Here is a 13,640-nt window from a genome sequence, read left to right as displayed (position 1 = left end):
TCTGTCTGTAATCCCATTTCCTCCTTTAAATTATAGCAGCCAGTTTCCCTTTCCTCCGCCACAGAGCCCGGCGCTGATGACTTAATTGTTTTCTCAGCGGTCCGGGGCGGCCGGGCCCGATCGGCCCCTGGGAACCCGCCGTGGGGCCAGGAATCCGGTGACACAGCGACTGTGACTGTGTGAAAGTCCAGCATTAAACGCCTCCATGCGTGTCTCTGCGTGTGTTCACAGGCATTAAACCGAATGTGTGGGAAGCCGGTGGAGAGGTTTTCCTCTTCGTTTACTCAACACCGCCGATTAGCAGCCGCGGAAATGCTAATGGCTGTTTTGATAGCCGGCTGAAGCATTTGTTTAACTACATAATCCATGTCTGACCTGCAGAGCAGCGAGCTTGAACATCTAAAATATGAGCTGTAGGTTGTGGGGGGTGTACTAACTTTCTAGTGGGTACTTTCACCAACTCTCCTCAAAGTGCTGATGGATTTAAATCACCAAGCAGCTCTGCACCTGATTTATGAGACCCAACACTTCAGAGAGACAAAACAAAACATATGTCCAGGGAAAAAGCCACTTTGGAATCTGTTACATAAATACGAGTCCTGTCACAAGAACAAATTTTCCTGGACGATAAATTGTCGCAGAAGTTATTGCGATAAACAATATTATTTATTTTCAAGTGATATAATGGCATAATAATGCAAAAACACATTCTCAAAGCTCAATGAACTTTAAATCGAACATTTAACACTGGAACTGGAAGACAATGTCAAAGAAAATGTATCGTTATTTTTTATGAGGTGACCTTTCTTTTGCTCTGAAAGGCAACTTTTAGATATATAATTATTTTTAAAACTGTAACAATTCTTCAGATGATTTGAGTACCTCGACTATTAAAATTTTCAAACACCATCATGTTATTATGTAATAATTATATTGTACAAACATGATAATTATATTGCATTAACGTGATAGTTGTATTGTATAAACATGATTACTTTGTACAATATGTATCACGTTTATACAGTATAACTATCACATATTATTATATCACATTGTCACACTTATACAACATAATTATTACCTTTACACAATATAATTATCACGTTTATACAATATCACGTTAAACCGTGAACATTTATTTTTCTCCGTGACAGCAACACTCTTCCGTACTTCCGTAGCATCGTTTTAGCATCTAATCGTCCTTAAATTATGTTTTCATATTTAGCGCATCTGTTTCAGCCGGATGAATATTTACGTTGCGCAAGGCTCTCACTTCCGCCTATGAATTGTTGACGAATGCTAAAGTGCTAGCAGCTAGCAGCATAACGTTCAAGTTCGGACCGGGGAGGATTTCATTGACAGATAAAAATGTCCGGAATTTTATCGTTTTTCGGGAGACAAATAAGCATCTTTAAAATGCCTGGAATACGCCAGCCTTTCTCCTTGCCATCCGGCAATAAAATTAGAAAGAAGAAGAAGAGGAAGACGAAGCCTTTCTCCTTCCGGCGGGGCTGCTACCTGGTGGTCGGTTCGGAGCGAATGGCGGAGGAGTGCGCGGTAGGTGTATTTATACAGGTGAAGCTGATGATTAGCGTAACTTTACAGACGAAACGAAAAATAAATAATTTGCCAGAGGCCTGGTGTGAATACACCCCGAACCCCCAACCCAAATGGGACAATGACCAGTTTCTGTTCCGCGTCTTTCCATGACTTTCTGCTCTCATCTACGTCCAGCTATGACCTTCGTTTTTCTGTGCATGTGAATCGTTCCCGTTAAACGCCTGCTGCGTTCCACCATAAGGGAGTGATTTGGTCATTACACGAAGGCCGTTAGATGGCTTTGTAATGGTGTGTAGCTGGCGGCCATGTTGGGGCCCCGGCAGGGTATCAGTAATGATACGTCAGTCTGCGCGCTGAAAGGTCACCGTGTTAACACGACGCGGCGATGAGTGACAAAACGGAGCTAATGTTGCGTTCGGAGAACACGGCTCAAACAAAGTAAACACACAGATGTGAACATGTGTGGGTGTAAGGGACGGGCCGAAAAAAAAAAAAAATATATATATATATATATATATATATATATATGCAGAGGAGGAGGAGAAAGGGAGACTGAAGTCTGATTAAAAGAAAACATGTCTTCAGCTTTGAAATGCACTCCATTATTCATCATCACACAGCTGATTTTAGGAAAACAAGATTACAAGATGCTGCCTCCTGATTAGCGTGATGTGTGCGGTGATGACGAAGAAGGTTTAGCAAAGGAAATTTATTTTATTTCATTTCCATTAACGACTGTAGAAACATCTTCATAACTCTCAGTAGCCTGGTTCTGTCTGACTTTATCAGCCTCTCAAATCACTGACATTACTGCAACTCCCCTCAGTCAAACGTAAACATATTTGGTTTCCATGGAAACATCAGATTCTTGGCTAAAACCTGATGAGCAGCGATTGAGTTTGACAGACGAAAGGGACCAGAAACCTTGATCAAAAAGACATTGTACGGAGCTCTGGTAGTGCCAAGAAAAAAAAAAATATATATATATATTGGTTCTTATCCTTTTTTTTGTTTTTTAACTTCTCTTTTTTTACATTGGGTTTCCTAAAAAATACTTTTTATTTGGAGTCTAGTATAATAATTTCTTTTTTATATGAGTACTATAGTTGAAAAAAAAACTACAATTGAGTATTGGGGCCATATAAATAAAAAATAAAAATAAAAAAAATGGATTATAAAAATACGTTTGTACAATAATAAAGGCATGATGAAAATAAAGTCGAAATGGCACATCAATAAAGTGACAATTATGGGAACAAAGTCACACAGTTAGAACTAAAACGTCATGCTAGCATAGAGTTGGAATAATACAAGAATAAAGTCAGAATATTTAGAGGATAAGATCACAATATTATGAAAATAACCGTTTGGGAATAAAATTTAAATAATACGAGAATAAAGTCGAATTACGGTTGGAATTAGGGTTTGAAGGATCAAACCCTAAAACCCGATTCTTTCTAGTTAGCTTTTTAACTAGCTGGTTAAATGAACTACGAAAACCTGTTTATTTTAAAGCTATAAAAGCAACCATCTCTAAAAAAAATTTAAAAAAGAAAAATGATCTATTTTAGTTTTTTTTAAGCTAACATGTAGCTAAATATCTCAGATAAAAATATACATATCTGAGAAGTGTCATTGTGTAGCTGTCAGTTCTTCAGCTCCTGCCATGGAGCTGCGTACAGAATGAGGTCAGAAAAGTTTTTTTAAAAATTCTCAGTGAAATGACTCCGCAGAGTGAATCATATGCTACATTGTTCGCTCCATGTCACGAGTTAGTGGGTGTTTTTCCTCCCTGAGAGTCAGTGAAACATACAATTTAATGTCATTCTGCAGATCTGAAAGGTCAAGTGAGAAGTTAGTCAGAATGATTCATGGAGAAGATGTAAAGTCAGGCACTGATGCCATTTCAGAGCTAAAACTTTGGTTAGGAGCAGGTTGAGTGGAAACTCACAAAGAAAACTAACATATTTAAAATTTCTTTTGTGACCTCTAGAGGAACAAAAATGGCAAAAATCAGTAAAAAACAAAAAAAAATCATTGCATAATTAGTGAAATTTGTGATATTAACATTATTAAAAAAATGTAAATTGAATACATATTGTAGTATATTATCAATACACATATTTATTAGATTATGGAACATAATATATTTATTTCACATGTTCATGTAATATTACTTTTATAAGCACATTTACCAATATAATACGGTAAAACATTTGACGAAATAATAAAACAGTCTGCAATAAATAATGCCCCAATATATCCACACATTTCCTTTCACATAATTCGAATCAACATCGTTTTGTGTTTTAATAACTTTATTTTCTAATCCACCTTTTAAAAGTACTTCAATGTATAAATGAACATGTTTAATTCCTAACTGTTGTTTTGAAGCAATCTGATTGGCTGTCAGGTTGTAGCTTTGCGCTATGCTGCCCCCTATGGGTTTGGCATGTTTAAAACTTCGTTCAGAGGCGAATTTGTGTGGATTCATTTACACACAAACTTTTCTGAAACTGATTCTGTTTGTATGACTGTATTTATTTGTTTATTTATTTTTATGTCATGGAGATATTTCTTTTGTGTACCATATTTTAAATTTAAATGAAAATCTGTAGCATACGACAGAGCATTAGGGAGAGAAAAAGATAAAATTACCAGAATAAAGTGATTAAAAAAAGAGGGGAAAGTCATAGTATAATGAAACTAAACTCATACGGAAAGAAAGTCAGAGTATTATGAGAATATATTCATAATATTACAAGATTAAAGTCATTTTATAGGATAAAGTTGTAATAACACGAGAATATAAAGTAATATTAAGATTTAATTATTTTAAAATGATTACTTTTTCCTCATAATATACATTTATTTTGACATCGTTCTGGTATTAAAGTCTCGTAATATGACAATATTTTTGTAATAGTATGATTTAAGTCTCTTAACATTTATTCTCATAATTTTATTTATTTATTTTAATTTTCTTAGCCTGATCCTGATACTGCATCATAGTATCAAGACCATAAAAAGAATAATGTTCAAATATTTCACCCTTTAGATGTTCATTATTGATATATTATGTATCCAACTATTTAATATGTATCACCATAAATGTTGTGAATCAGTTATTGGATTATGACCCTTTCAGTTCAAGTACAGATTAATTTATTTTTTAAATCAAGATGTCTGAAGCTCTAATGAGGGTATAATGTTTTTTTATTCTGTTATTATAATGGATACTAATTAAGTTATGTTTCTAACTCCGTTCTGCTTCACTGGGTTGAGCGACATCAATCACCAAAAACACTCGGGGACGATTCAGTTTGTCTACAGACTGAAGCGGATCCCGGAACGCCGCAGGAACCGGGGCATTCATCAAACTCACAGCGGAGTCTGTGAAAATAAAAAAAGCACCTCAACGCCAAACCACAGAGGTATTCCTGTCACGACCGAGTGATCAATCCAGCCGCCACGTAGGCCATTAGGAGTTTGAAAAACTGCAGATTCGGTCTGAAAAGCTGATTGCCTGCTGGAATTAGTGACATTCTTCAGTCCTAAAAATGGATTCGCCGTATTAAACCTGCAATATATGCGGCTTGCTCGGGGCTGTTGGTGTGTGAGAAGCGGCGCGGAGACCTCAGTCGGGTCGCGGCGAGATGAGAGGAATCCGTCACTGTAAATGCCAGGCGGTTCAGTGGAGCAGTAATGAGTTAATGTGAAGGTGGAGAGCAGCCATCAGTATCAGTGTGTTACACCCAGAGGAGGGTAAAGTAACAAAAATTATACTCTACTGAGAGTACAACTACTACAAAATAGTTTTACTCAAGTAAAGGTGAGAAGTAGCTGCCAAGAAATAAGTAAGAGTAAAAAACGTATTTGGTAAAAAGTGTACTCAGGTACTGATCAAATTATCAATCATCTAATATTTTAAAATTACATCATCAGATGGACCAAATTATGAAGTTAAGTGGAAATTGTTGTATTTTAGGCACCAAAATGGCAATAAATCATATAAGCAGCAAAACAAAATGTTTCCAAATCAGTTTCTGTCAATATGAAACTTTAACAAAAACTGCAGGTGTGTGTCTGTCTCTGGTGAATTTTTGGTTAAAACGTGTTTGTTTTGCATTCAGTGGGTAGGAAATCCAGAAATTTTACTCAAATAAGAGTAGAGATACTTCAAAATAAAATTACTCAAGTACAAGTATAAAGTACAGCGCAGTAAAATACTTCTAAAAGTAAATTTTTTTCAAAAAAATTACTCAAGTAAATCTGAGTAACTAACTAGTTACTACCGGATTTTGAGTAAGAGTAGCACTACATTAACTTATTTATATACTTAATAAAAAAATTACTTTATCTATAATAATAATAATAACTAGAAAATTCCTGCAGAAATTTTATGGGGTCTGCCAAAGTGTGTCCGTCGGACTTTTAATAAAGCGTTCTGATGCTAAAAATGAGCAATAATGCTAAAGAAAGCTGCAATGTAGTCAATGACCTGCGGGGAGTCAGAAGCATGTTCACTAAGCTGTATTTGTACCATTTAGTATGTTGCATAAGCTAAAATGAGCCAAAATGCTAATAATAGCATGAATGCTATCAATAGCATGTGTAGCATCACTAGCATGTTTTCTGTCATTACTTACTCCATTCAGTATATGAAACATTGGTAATGAGTAAGAAAAGCGTTCTGATGCTCAACATTAGCATCAATGCTAAGCTGAGCTAAATTGTAGTCAAAAACCTGTGGAGAGTCATAAATATGTTGATGAAGCTGTACTTAGACCATTAACTTTGTTCAAATTAATGCATAAGGTGGAATTTGCCAAAATGCTAATCTTAGCATGATTGCTATCAGTATCATGTTCAGCATAACTAGCATGTTGTCTATGATTACTTACTCCATTCACTACACAAAATGTTGCTAATAAGTGAGAAAAGTGTTGTGATGCTTAATATTAGCATCAATGCTAAGCTGAGCCAAATTGTAGTTAAAAAATGCTAATGCTCTGGATTCTGCAAGTCAGTTCTACAACCTGTGATAAAATGCTGATACTATCACCCTGCCTATTGCAATGCATTGACTAATGCAGTTTGACTGGCCTATTACAAGTCAGTATTACACATTCTGATGGGTTTTACACTTTTTATCACCAAAGTGAAATGACTGAAGCTCATAGTGTCAAATGGCTGAACAAAAATATTAGCTATATTGTGTTTAAAACATTGCATAAAATCCAATTTTTAGAGCCATTATGCTAACTCTATTCAACTTATTAACTTAAAGTCAAAATTATTGAACCATTATAGAGTAAATTGTAAAAAAAGAAAATATTTAATTATCCAGTTTTCCAGTTTATGAAGCTTTTGCTTATTTTTATCAAACACAAACGAAATTTCCATTTCGAGTGCCAAGGGGACTCGAAATGGAAATTAGCCACTTGGCTAATTACTCCATATATGAACCCAATTTTTCTATATCTCTGAACTTTCAGCCAACTGAGAGAAGATCCAACAAACCCAAATTGGTTCCTTATTCTGAATTAAAACCTTCCAATCAGATTAAAGAGAATAAAGGAAGACAAAATGAGAAGTAGGGAAGTGGATTGGAGCTTTGGACTTTTCCTGATTCTGGGTAGAAAATCTTGTTTCATGGTGGAGTAGGGATTTTGTTCCTAAAGAAAAAGAAACTCCATCGTATCGACTCCACCATCTGATTTGCTGAGGGGTTTGTTTTTTTTAAACAGTGGCAGACAATGCGTTTTTTTCAAAGCATTTGCTTTTAATTTGCAGCCTCTCAGGGCTTGTCATTTGGGCCTTCACGGGTTGATTGTATTACCGAAAGATACAGAGTAATTGACCAGATTAAAACCTCCCTCTTCTCTCATTTGATTCTCCACCAGAAACCACCGGGATGTCCATTAGGGCCTGAGATGTTGATTAGAGAGACATATCTGATGTCCTGATAGCTGATGATGGGCGAATCGGATTTTCTGTGGTTAAACGCTAGCATGATGTCACACAGGAATCACTTTGAAAAGCCAGAGAGGCAGGAATTCGATTTGTAGCGTCAGAAACATGACGGTCACGGCTGTCAGGTGACGCAGCGGTTCTGTTTGATGTTTGGCTCAAGAACATGTTGCGGACATGTTGGAAATGTCATGCTGTCTTCACAAAATAACAAAAGGTTTTGGTTGCTGGAGTCTGAGTCGGAGGAGAACGGCTTTATGAGCTCAGCTGTTACAGGTCTGATGGCGTCCTGCTCACAGTTTACTCTGGATTTGGCTGCCAACTTGTTCCATACGGGCATAATTTGTTGTTTTTTCCTCACATCATAGTTTGATTACCTTTTGGTGTATTCTAACTTTATTTGCATTTAAAGTTTTGTAGTTAAAGGTTAGGATAGCTCTAAGGCTTATACAAAACATGTTCATTACATTTTTTTGCACAAACTCATTCTTATAATGAGATCTCATCTTTTCTGGGGCATCTTGTCACTTTAAATCCAAATAAACTGCTGCTGGCCCAACTCCACATTTACACTCGCGTGTGAAAATGACTGCAAACAGATGGAGAGTTACTGAACCATACATCTTTGAAAAGCACTAGTAGAGCCTCCAGCACAACCAGCAAGGATGCAGCAAGTGGTTTCAACAACCTTGGAAAAGTCCAAAGTCATCAACAAAACACTAATCTTTTCCAGCAGCCATTGTACAATGTATTTTTGTGTTTTGTTTTGTACATTTTATATCGCTTATATTGTATTTACAGATATTTAACACTTCGGAGTAGCTTGTGAAGTAATAAGCAATTCCATCTTGGGGATCAGTAAAGTATATTCTATACTATTCTGTTCTATACAGTTGTAGTAAAACCAATTGGCCATACTGTTCTGGAACTTAACTTGGTAACGGGCTGGGGTTGCTAGGTAACGGGGCAGTGCCTGCTGATTTGTACCATTATATCCCAAATATTTTTCCAGACACCATAAAAACATTAATTTATTGCCAAAAAATGGCTGGTTGGTTGGTGTGATTTTAGAAACGTTAGAGACCCAAATGGAAGTACAAAAACATCCAAAATGTAAATTAAAGATTAATTAAAGCTGTCCAGGTGTACTACTCAAACACTGAATGTAATTAAACACATAAAACAATATTTTTACCTGTACAGTAGAAACTAGTTTAATGTAATATGAGAGTAATAAGCACTTTTAGGAGGAAGAGTGTGCCAATATTCCTCCTTAGCGATGTTTTTGCAAACGCAAAAGGGAGCATTTACTTTTTACATTGTTTTAGAACAGGAACTTTGTTTTTCATTCAAAAATAACTTTTACTATCCACTCTTGTTGACATTTTCTGTTGTTAAAACTTGTTTGATGATATGAAAAATTTAAGTGGTTCAAAAAAAGCAAAAACAGAATAAATTCATTGGGTGCAAATACTTTTTTAAAGGCGTTTGGGGTGATTTTTTTCTGAAACAAAACTCAGTAGAACTGAATTGCTGCTGCTGCTGCAAATAAATAACAGAAAATTTCTGTCTAAACTCCAGATTTCAACTGAGAAGCCTGCAGAAAACCCTACCCTGAGTGTACCTGTGCCCTTGACCTTGTCCTGCGACCTTTGACCCTGACTTTAATCCTCTCAGCCCTCCTCTGAGCTCGTTGTTTCATGCCTGGTCATGCACAGTAGCAGCAGCAGCAGCCAACAGTGAGTTCTGCCAATATTCATCCCTATTGTTTCTCGTCAGAGGGACGCTGTAGCTGATATCACTCAGGAACTGAACTGGTGACACTGAGGATTATTAAAAAAATGCTTTGTGGTCTGTATTCGGTTTCTGCTGCTCAGCGTTTGTTTCAGAAAGATGCAACCTGAACCGTCAGCAGACAGCTTAGAGCTGCGAATCACAAGATGCTGAATAAGACGTGAGATTCTGGTGAAAACTCATCAGTTTAAGAACAAACTTCAGCAAAGCATTCAGGTTAGTACCGTTATAACTTTTATTTACAGTTTTTTGTGAATCAGACATTAGTCTTATAGTGGAAATGTTCTTCAGGTGATAGAAGGTTGACTTTGTTGCTGTCTTTATGTGACTGAATGTTCAGGTTTCGCTGCTACAAAATAAAACTCAACTACAGCTGCAAAAAAGTATTTTCTAAATACACTCAAAGTAAAATATTTCATTTTATTTTATGACGCTAACAAAATTAAATAAAAATGTATATTTTCAGATTTTTGAAGAGGAATTCGCCTTAACAAAAGCAAATTTGTAGAATGAGTTTTTTCTAAATGAAGAAAGATAATTAACTTAGCTTGAAGCTACTTTTAAAAGCTCACTGATATTAAAAGCAGATTTTCAGAAAAAAGTAGACATTAGTCCTCTAACACTAGAAATACTCTTCAATGTGACGGAAGGCTGACTTTAGAACTGTCTTTATGTGACTGAAGGTTCAGGTTCTATAGCTTCTATAGCATATTCTTGAAGCTAGTTACTTTTCAAAGCTTGTAAATATTAAAAGCAAATTTTGCATAAGAACTTGCGAAAAAAAAAAAACTCGTAAAATGACCATTTCTTATTAAATTTGCTTAATAGAAACACACCAATCTTGAAAAAAACTCATGTTTTTCAATAAAAAGTTTTTCGGCTGTAGTGAAATTAGTGTATTTTGTAAAACGGCAATAGAAACACTTTTTTCGTATCACGAGTCACATGATTAACAACCAGATGTCACAAACTTGACGACATCACAAAGATGACGACAGGAAGGACGATGGTGCAGTATTTATTGACTTATGTGAACAAATTTATTCAGGTGTGATTTTTAATTGTAATCTTAATTAATAGAAACACAGCAAATGGTGAAATTATTATTTTTTTCAGCAATAGCAGAATATTCCCAAAGTTTATTTCACTTTTGTAATGAAAACGCAACTAATGACCATGAAATTGCACAAATTGGAATCATGAAAATAAATTTGCTCATTTGAAACACCCCAGAAAAAAAACTTGTTTTTAAGCCAGTAAGGGGGATTTTTCAACTGTATCAAAATTAGTTTGTTGCAAAACTTCAATGGAAATACTGTATTTGCATCACACGAGTCACATGATCAACAGCCGGATGTTACTACTGGCAGAAATGACAAAACAACAACAGGAAGTGGTAGGAGGTGGAATGTTTTTAATGGCTTATTGCAAGATCAAACTTATTCACGTGTGATTTCAATTATGTTTCTTATTTACCAACAAAGTAAAGGAAGTAGTTGAAAGGCAATTGCAAAATTGTGTTGTTTTTTTCTAACGACAAAGTTTTACGCACATTTGTAGCTGTAACTCGTGTATTGACATTTTTGGGTTTCGAGTTTACAAAGTAGTATCTGTTATTTGGTTTGCTAATTTAATTAGATTTATTGATTTTATTGCTTTTAAAAATGAAACGATCCTCCTAGAATATCAGTTAGCTGAGTTATAAAAAAAATATTTATTAAAGCGTGATATTTATGGAGGCATGCTTCATTTTGCTGAATTTCTCAGAGGAAAACTGCTGTGGTTAGCTGGTTTTGGTGTTTAATTAGTCAGAAAAACTCTGAATTTCTTTGTGTCAGTTTAAGTTTCCATTCAGCTCATCAGTTATTTGCTCTGAAGGCCAGTTTGAGGCGGAGGGTGGAGTTATTGATAGCATCTGATGCAGCAGTGAAGGACGGCCTGTGTGCATGTGGAAGCATTAGTTTTAGGGATTAACCTCTGCAGTCGGAGACGCGGTGGCAGCAGCAGAATGGTTTCTAATGTGGGGGACACCTGCTGTGCTGTACAAACACTGAAGCAAACAGGGAGCTGGATTTACAGCAAACTGTTGGTTTTACCAACTGAAGTCTCTTCCTTTGGACTTTTAATGTTCAGTGTTGTATTTTGTATCAGTTTACATTTCTGTTTTATTCATGAATGCCACAGTGTAATTGTTTTTCTCCATTTTTTCCACATGCTTTAGCTTGATTTTTATATATTTTCGTGGCCTTTGAGGTTTTCCTCCTTTGCTGATGGAAACAACCAGCATGTTCCTCCACTCTGCATCCAATGAGCTTCTTGAAAGATTTAAAAATGTTTCTCTATTGTTTTGGCTCTCCTGTTGTTTCCTGTCATGATCTGCAGCCGTTCTGAAAAAAGCCAGGGTTTGTTTTCTAAAGCCAGGATGTTAGAAATAACAGTGAGAGAAATATGACACCATATTGGGATCATTCTAAAAGAAAAAAAGATTTCTATAAAAACTTGGACATTTCTGGGCTACAAAAGTCAAAAATGTGCGAGAAGAAGCTCAGAAACATTTCAATGAACTTAAACAAAAAACGTGGACATTTTCTGATTTTCATTCGTCAAAAAAATTTGGCTTTTCATGCAGAAAATTCCACTTTTTTTTTCTAGAAAATTTGTGAAATTGATCTAAAAATTTCTGAGATTTTTCTCAGAAATTTCCAACCTTCAGAGCTCAGAAATTAATGTTTTATCTTTCTTTTGAGATCAAGAATTTCTGAGTTTTTGACTTCTGCATCTCCAAAGTTCCCTTTTTTTTTTTGAAAATATGTGAAATTAATCTCAAAATTTCGGAGTTTTTTGGCAGAAATTTCCAACCTTCAGAGCTTTGAAATTCACGTTTTCTTTGGAAAATGTTTCAAATTATTTTGAAATTTTCTCAGTTTTTTGTTGCACATGTATGACTTTCGCTGCTCAGAAATTCCCGATGTAAAATAAATCTCCCAGTTTTTGCCCCCATTACTCCATCATAGAGAAATATCAGCTGTTTTTCTTGCTCCTGACCGTAAAATGTTGTGTAAACACGGCGCCCGCTTTCTGAGCGCTAAAGTTTTCTTTTTTCAGAGTTTTCTTCCTGCTGCTGCAGGTCTGAGCTGAAAACCGAGAGTATCCTTCTTGCTCTCAGTCACATCCATGTTTGGTTTCCCACATTAGCACTGCTGTAGCTGCTGTTATGATAACACAGCCGACCCGACCCGACCGGCCGGCCGGCCTCTTCCTCCCCTCCAGCCTTCCTTGACGGGAACCTTTGCCCCATTGTTCTGTCGCTCTCTGTTTCGCCTGCAGGATTGTTTATCTGCTCGCTTGTTTTTTTGTTTTTCTGAGCTCCAACATCGCCGTTTATTTAACCTGCCTGTCAGAATAAGCACATTCTTCTCTGCTGTAAGGTTAGCGGTCAGTCACATCTACGCTACTTGTTTGATTCCCATGCTCACTGCTGATGAACTCATATGAAGATCCTGACCTGAAATGTAAAAGAAGTTCCTCTATTTCTTAGAAAGATGACTCCAACAATGGGGAGATAAGAGGATGAACTCCCAGCATCTTTTATTCTCTGTCTCCTCTGAACCATCCGATCCGTCAGTGTTTGTGTTTACAGCGCAGATAATCCGCCTCACACTCACTTCCTTTGAATTTAAGAAGGAAAAACAACTGAGTGGCTCCTGTCACTGTTGACTGCATCAAAACAACAGGAACTGAACTGGCTTAAAACCCTTTCTGATCTAATAAAGTAATCAAAAAGGTTAGAATATAGCAGCTTGACTTGACAACAGGAGCTAAAAACGCAGAAAAACTGGACTTACACTGCAAAAACACAACATTTTACTAAGTATTTTGGTCTAGTTTTCTGTGTAAATATATTAGTACAGGTGAAATAAGACAAAAGTAACTTAAAATAACTTTTTAGCAAGATATAAGAGTTTGTTTTAAGTCAATAGTTTCTTAATTTGATGAAAAAGTTCTTGTTCTGTTGTCATATTTCACTTATAACATGGGAAAAATGTCTCATTGCTATTAAATAATCTGACAGTGAAACTTGTACTTTTTTATCAATATTAAAGAAACATTTACGTAAAACAATCTCATATCTTGCTAAAAATTTACTTGTAAGTTTTATCTAAACTCTACGGACTCAATGGCAAAATTGTTGTTTGAAAAGTTGAAAATTTGCTAGAAAAAAATGTGAAATTTTGAGGTTTTACTTGCAAATTTTTGACTTTTGGAGCTCAGAGATTTCAAGTTGGGGTTTTTTTTTGTTTTTTTTTTTTTGG

General features: G+C 35.8%; 1 protein-coding gene across 4 annotated transcripts in view; it reads left to right on the top strand.

Annotated features, from left to right (window-relative positions):
- Window positions 1-1,298: 1,298 nt before the first annotated feature.
- LOC103461792 (uncharacterized protein C21orf62 homolog) overlaps window positions 1,299-13,640 on the top strand; it is a 60,450-nt gene continuing 48,108 nt past the window's right edge. For 2 of the 4 annotated variants that reach the window (XM_017303760.1, XM_017303759.1), the window contains exon 1: window positions 1,310-1,557. The gene's annotated coding sequence lies outside the window, so the exon portion shown is untranslated. Of the gene's footprint in view, window positions 1,558-9,114; window positions 9,273-9,410; window positions 9,544-13,640 lie in introns of all 4 variants that reach the window. The other 2 variants (XR_001776411.1, XM_008404149.2) reach the window with 2 other exon arrangements.

Source organism: Poecilia reticulata, linkage group LG2, assembly GCF_000633615.1.
Source record: "Poecilia reticulata strain Guanapo linkage group LG2, Guppy_female_1.0+MT, whole genome shotgun sequence".
Taxonomy (NCBI): Eukaryota; Metazoa; Chordata; class Actinopteri; order Cyprinodontiformes; family Poeciliidae; genus Poecilia; species Poecilia reticulata.
This window is presented reverse-complemented; position numbering and strand designations above follow the sequence as displayed.